The sequence below is a fragment of the Gasterosteus aculeatus genome, chromosome 8 (assembly GCF_964276395.1).
Source record: "Gasterosteus aculeatus chromosome 8, fGasAcu3.hap1.1, whole genome shotgun sequence".
In the NCBI taxonomy this organism is placed as follows: Eukaryota; Metazoa; Chordata; class Actinopteri; order Perciformes; family Gasterosteidae; genus Gasterosteus; species Gasterosteus aculeatus.
The window spans coordinates 17,991,447-17,997,446 of record NC_135695.1 but is presented as its reverse complement, the minus strand read 5'-3'; positions in this window follow the sequence as shown (position 1 = coordinate 17,997,446).

Sequence of the window (6,000 nt, the reverse complement as noted above, 5' to 3'; positions counted from 1 at the left end):
ATCAGTCATTGGTGCTCTCGCACACTCCTACACAACCACTTGGGGCCTAAATCCTTCCTGTTTCAGTATTAAAGAGATATACTCATGCATATAAATATGTCACATAATGTACATTATGCAGAATGTGGTAGGTGTTGAAAGCATAAATATCATTTTATTTTCAACTGCACAATTGACATTTTCAAATTGATTGATTTTGGCCTGATGTGCTTCTGGAGGAATTCAGCAAATCAATTACCTCACTGGGAGAGGACGGGGGGGAAAAAGACGAGAAGGAGAAGGGTCGTCTAGAGAAGAGAAACAACAAGATTAAAAAGGGAAGAGAGAAGAGGAGAGTCAAGGGGGTGGGGGGGGGACAAAGAAAGGGGAGGTAGGAGGAGATAGGGGAGAAGTGATATCCCTCACCCAGGCGTGACCCCTCGCAGCCCCAGCGAGCTGCTCCCTCTGAGGGAAGCAGACGGGCCCGGAGAGGCAGAGCAAGACGGGGTACATCCAGAGGTTGCAAATCAGAGGCAGCACTAAAAACACAGCGGCTGGGAGGAAGAGAGACAGAAAGGCGGGAGAGAAAACAGACCGAGAATGCAGGGAGTTGATGGAGAGTGGGAGAAGAGACTGAAAACGAGTGCAGACGGATTTAAAGAAGAAGAATGAGAAAGTGAGGGCAGATTCAGAAAGGGGGGGGGGACTTATTTGTTTTAACCCGCTTTGAACGGCCGTAGTCGGGTAGAGGGAGATTTTGGGGATCCCAGAGCTGGAAAAATGCCAGAGATTGAAAGTCAGCTTAGCATTCCCGCCTCCAACATACCGATTCACTCGACATCGTCAGAGCTGTGATGTCGCGGCCTCAATGGGGCAGCAAACCTCTATTATCGAAGTAAAGATATAGTGGAGCTTTGTGAGAATAAAGCCACTCTCCTTGTGTGTGTCTATGTTGACATAGTTTTAGTGCATGTGAGCGCTACTGGTTAGCTCGAGGCCGCCGCTCTGCGCTGCTCTCATACGGCGGTTACGGCTGATAAGGCAGGTAATCACTGTTGGCTCTCTCAGCACTTCTGCCATAGTTTGCACCGGCTGTTTGGCCATCGCCATGTTGAGAGCCTTAGAGAGGCAATCAAAATGCTCCCAACTCCAGATATGGCTCCTTTTTTCGAAATGTATGAAATATTTACTTTAAAAAAAGGTCTTGTCCATGTCCATGACCGGTATATTTCTTAGTCAGACAGATGGGAGGAAGGTACTCCTCTGCTGCGCATGTTAAATGGGAGCATTACATTGAAGGACACTTTGCCTGGAGCTCCCTGATAGCATGAAGAAAAAGACGAGGGACTCCGAGAGAGCCTCCATCGAAAGTAATTGTGTAATTTCATCAATATCCAGCGGACACTAATACTTTAAAAGGTGCTTGAAGGACTGGTAGCCATTCTCCTCGGCGTGTATGAATTTCTGATAACTCCCTGCGCAGCAACGATACGGCACGTCTTCATTTATTTCGCCGCGCGCCAGATACCTGCGAGTGGAGTTCCGCTCCTCCTCGCCTTCCGCTTCTCATCTCCTCCTCTTCCCGTTCCTGTTTCCCGTCAGCCATTATTCATCCTGTTGCTGCTCCCCATCAATCCCCCGCCGGCACAATGGCCCGTGACAGCAGCACCGACAGGCCCGTGACAGGTCTGTGCCACCCGGGAGGCCTGTCCCAGCCAGCCAGCCCACGACGCCGGAGAGGACAAACAGACGTGAACATGCACAGCTCCCCCCCCCCCCCCCCCCTCATCCGCCCCTCACCCACCCACTTCCCAAACCTAGTTGGCGCCTGGCTGTTCAGCCCCACCCTCTTACCTGCCTGCAGGCCTGGATTACATCCTCCGCATCGTACTGTACAAACACGGCCGAGGGGCTCTGACTCCGGCATTGTCGGCCTCTCTGTCGGCATGCCGCTTCGGTCTAGACTGCTAGACCTCGGCAGCTAAATGGGGGGGGGCGCGGGGGGGTTGCCAAGAAATTATCCCCAGGGGATTAAGCTTGCTGACTTTGGAAATCCTCTGACTTTTTTTCTGTAGTGCCACCATGAGGACATTAAATGGAGTTTTTCAATTGAAGTTCTCCGTAGGTTACATCATTGCATCAATGACTCTTTAAGTGGTCCCGGGAAACTGCAGGTTTTTGACCAGGTTCCTTTAAAGATATAAAGCCTTTCACAATATGACATCCTTCAACAATCTGTCGTCTTCATTACGGCCTTTTTCTCTTGTGATTTTGAATCTCCAGTAGCTTTGTTTCACGGTTCATACCATGAGCCTTTAGTTTCTAACCATTTTGCCAAACCACAAACCAACCATAAAGTTGTCTTTTTTAAACTTTGTTTCAACCTTTTAAAAGTGTTTTTCCTTCGACTAAAGTACATTTTTTGCATTTGAAAACATTGCAGTGGTATTGAAAAGTAGTGATGTTTGTACAAAAGAGTTTTTGTTGGATGACTACAGCGTTCCTGTTCTTTGCGTCCACTCGAACATGTAATCATTCTTTATCCTTATAATTTCGTGGATTACCGATTTTGGCAAATTAGGTTGAATTCATGGAAACTCTCCCAAACAAAACTCTTGCATATTGACTTCAGCGATCAAACACGATCAGTGTTGGTAGCTTTACAGGATTCACGGCCGATCATTTTTCCATTCACGGTAGAACGATCAAACGCTCGCCCGTGCATAAACAAGAGGGAGCGGATTGGCTTTCAACACAAACCTCATGTGCTCATCGACCACACACTGGTCAGTTGCTTCCACGAAAGTGAAAGTGGGGACTTGAAGTGTTCTGTAGATCCGGTTACTCGCTGTGCGAACACACCATTAGAGAGAGCGAGGATCATACAACACAACACAATACAACATTCACACAACAGGGCAAACCGGGAAATGTAGCATATCTGTAGAACTCTCTTCCCCACACACACACACACACACACTCTTGATCTGCTCAGATCTGCAACATCTAACTGCCACTTAACCTCACTTTCTCTACTTACCCATCTGCTCGCCCCTTCAGCTCCCAATCCATCACCCAGCCGCGCCTCTAGCCCTTTGAAATGGGTCTAGTCGTGAACAACATTAACCCCCCTCCCGCGTCCAGATACACACACACACACACACAGGCGTACACATACATGTGATCAGATGCCCCTTTACCTCTACTCAGAGTGCAATCTCGGGCTACTTCAGCCGTGCATCAGCCTCTGGATGTGGAGCCAGTTGTTCCTCTGCTGCGCTTTCCTTTCTTTATGTGTGACGTTTCTCCTCCATAAGGAGCCGAATGAAGTGGCCTCATCATCTTTGCCCTTTTCATTCACCTCGCCTTTGAACCTGGGCGTTCTGTGCAATCATGCAGACACACACACACACACACACACACACACAGATGTACTCACAAATGTAAGAAATATCCTCCATTTATGATACATCAGTGCTAATTGGATTTCAGCCTAAGAACACACATAGTCTTACAATGAATGGTGCAGCTGTCATGCATTATTATATGAGCAGACTTGGAATAATAGGGTGAAAAGAAGAAAATCAATGTATAGAACAGCTCACCGTGCTGGACCCAGTTTGATATCGGGATGCTGGACGTGAGACTGAGTCGACACATGTGTGTGCAGCTCTTTGTAGTGGGAATGTGCACTGGCTGCCATTCACAGGACTTTCATGATGTTTTGTCTACCTGCACCTCCGCATGGTAACGCTTCACCACATAAGAACCGAGCAAGTCGAGCCTGAACCGGTATCAGGAAAGTTTATGAATTCAAACCTCCCGACACACTGAATTCATCATGTGCGCACGATATGAGCGTGTATATACTGAGAAGCGTCTACACGGGACCTCCACAAGACCATAAATGTCCCGACCAATAGGGACAAACACCACACATGAAGGAAAATATAGCGTTCTCTCGATCTCTCTTTATCCGTCTCGGCCTGATTTTTTTCCCGTCCATCCGTTGGCTCTTCCTGTTCGCTCTGGCTCTCCAGTGAAGTGGCAGCTCGCAGGCTGCGAAGCTGCTGACTCTTTAACTGCTGTTGTGGCTCCTCAGGGCTCTTATGTGCTGAAGAATCATATGGGCCTATATTGTGTGCAATTGTACAGGCACTTTTGGTCAATAACTCGCATAGAAATGGGCGGCCATCTTTGTATTTCAGCTCTACCCAAGTTTGGGAAAAATTAAAAATATATACAAATAATAAACGCCATGCATTATCTTTATTTCATGCGGCACGGTGTAAAAAAAAAATACTAGTGACAATTGTGACAATTACTGGATGACATTCATTTAATTTAAACGACTTAATTTTGAAGCCAATAGGTCCAATTAAACGCATGAATTCCATGTGGAAATGTTTTTTTCTAATTTTTCTCCCCCTCACCAACCTTTCAGAAGATCTCCACCAAAAAAACAAAGTTGCAGTGTGATTTCCTTTGTCCGATGTGGTTTCTGATCACACGCGTGTGTCTGGTGTGTGTGTGTGTGTGTTTGTGCACTGTGCGCATGCCCGTAGTCCACCCAGCTGCAGGCCTGTCCTGCCTGGTGAGGTGTGAGCAGGAGAAAGTGAGGTGGTGCGGAGGAGGGGGGAGGGGGGACTACTGGGGGTTAGAGAGGAGAGATGGTAAAGATAGAAGTGGACGGTCATGGAGACAATGTCTAATGGCCGTTCCAGCTGAGAAAACAAAAATACCCAAGGAACACTAAAACCTGAGGGGTGAAAAATCTGCAGGTCTAGCGAGAGGTCAGATTCCCCACCGTTGCTAATTCAATTTTACAAACTGTAAGAAAACACGCTGCTGCTCTGCAGGCGCTGGGGACATGCGCTGCAATGCCCCTTTTTACACTTTGTAATGAAACTTTTTTTGCCCTTTTTAGATGAATCAAAACATCTCGTGAGGTAATGCCACTTGTTTTCCCCAAATGCAGTTTTGCTTATTTGGCAAACAGGAATATTTTGATTATATTGATAATATTTAGACATGAGTAAGATTCATAAATTAAGAAAGCTTGGTCCCAAGTCAATGTATTAAATGATACAATAATAAATAAAAGTCAGACGCTAAATGTCTTTGTTGCAAGTGGATAAAATATTAGGCCCTATAAATAGCAAAACAGGGTGTTTGGGGATTTTTTTTTTATCTAAAAAAGAGCTCATCCACAATGAGGTCAAATGCGTTCCATCCACAGCGTCGCCCTCTGAAGGCAGCCTCGTCTCAAAGGGCCGCAACAGGGTGCAGAGGGCTGCGCAGTCTAGCCGGTGGTCCGCTCGGGCCTGGTAAAGACATTAGTGAAGCATTCTGGGAGAACGGGGAGTCCCATAGACAGCGCTCACTTCTCTAAATAAACATTAGTCTTAAAAAGTTTGGCCCCACGACCTCAGCGTGATCGCATTTCACTCTGGATGGTAAGCTTACATTTTATCGGCGAGCACCCTCCCCCGCACCCCCCTTTTTCCTCCCCCCTTCGTTTTCTGAAAAACGCACGCGTTCACGCTGAAACAGATTGGATAAACAAAGTTTCATTTTCACCTGGAGGCTGCAGTGTCCTTGGCGTTTCTTATATCACACCCCGCGCTGACTTTTGTTTAACTCTGGTTGAAGTGTAATCATTACATTCTAAAAAAAACACAAGGCAGATACCAATCCATATGAGATGGAGGCTGTCTGCGGCATAATGATGAAGTTTGGTTATTCTTGTGTGCAGCGTTTGTTTTGTTTGGCAACATTTCTACACGTTTTAATGCGCCTTTATAGGAATTCAACTAATTAGCCTCAAATATCTTAAAATATACATACGTGTTAATCCATTGTTTAATTTCACGAACTATTATTTATCATTCTCTCGTTTTGAAATAGTCTGAACCCGAAAACAAAATCAGTATAACCTGCTGTAACTCTAAATGACTCATTTCATTTACAACATAAAGGCTTAATTTCATGAATTTGTTGTTTTGTTTTATGGGGGGGAAA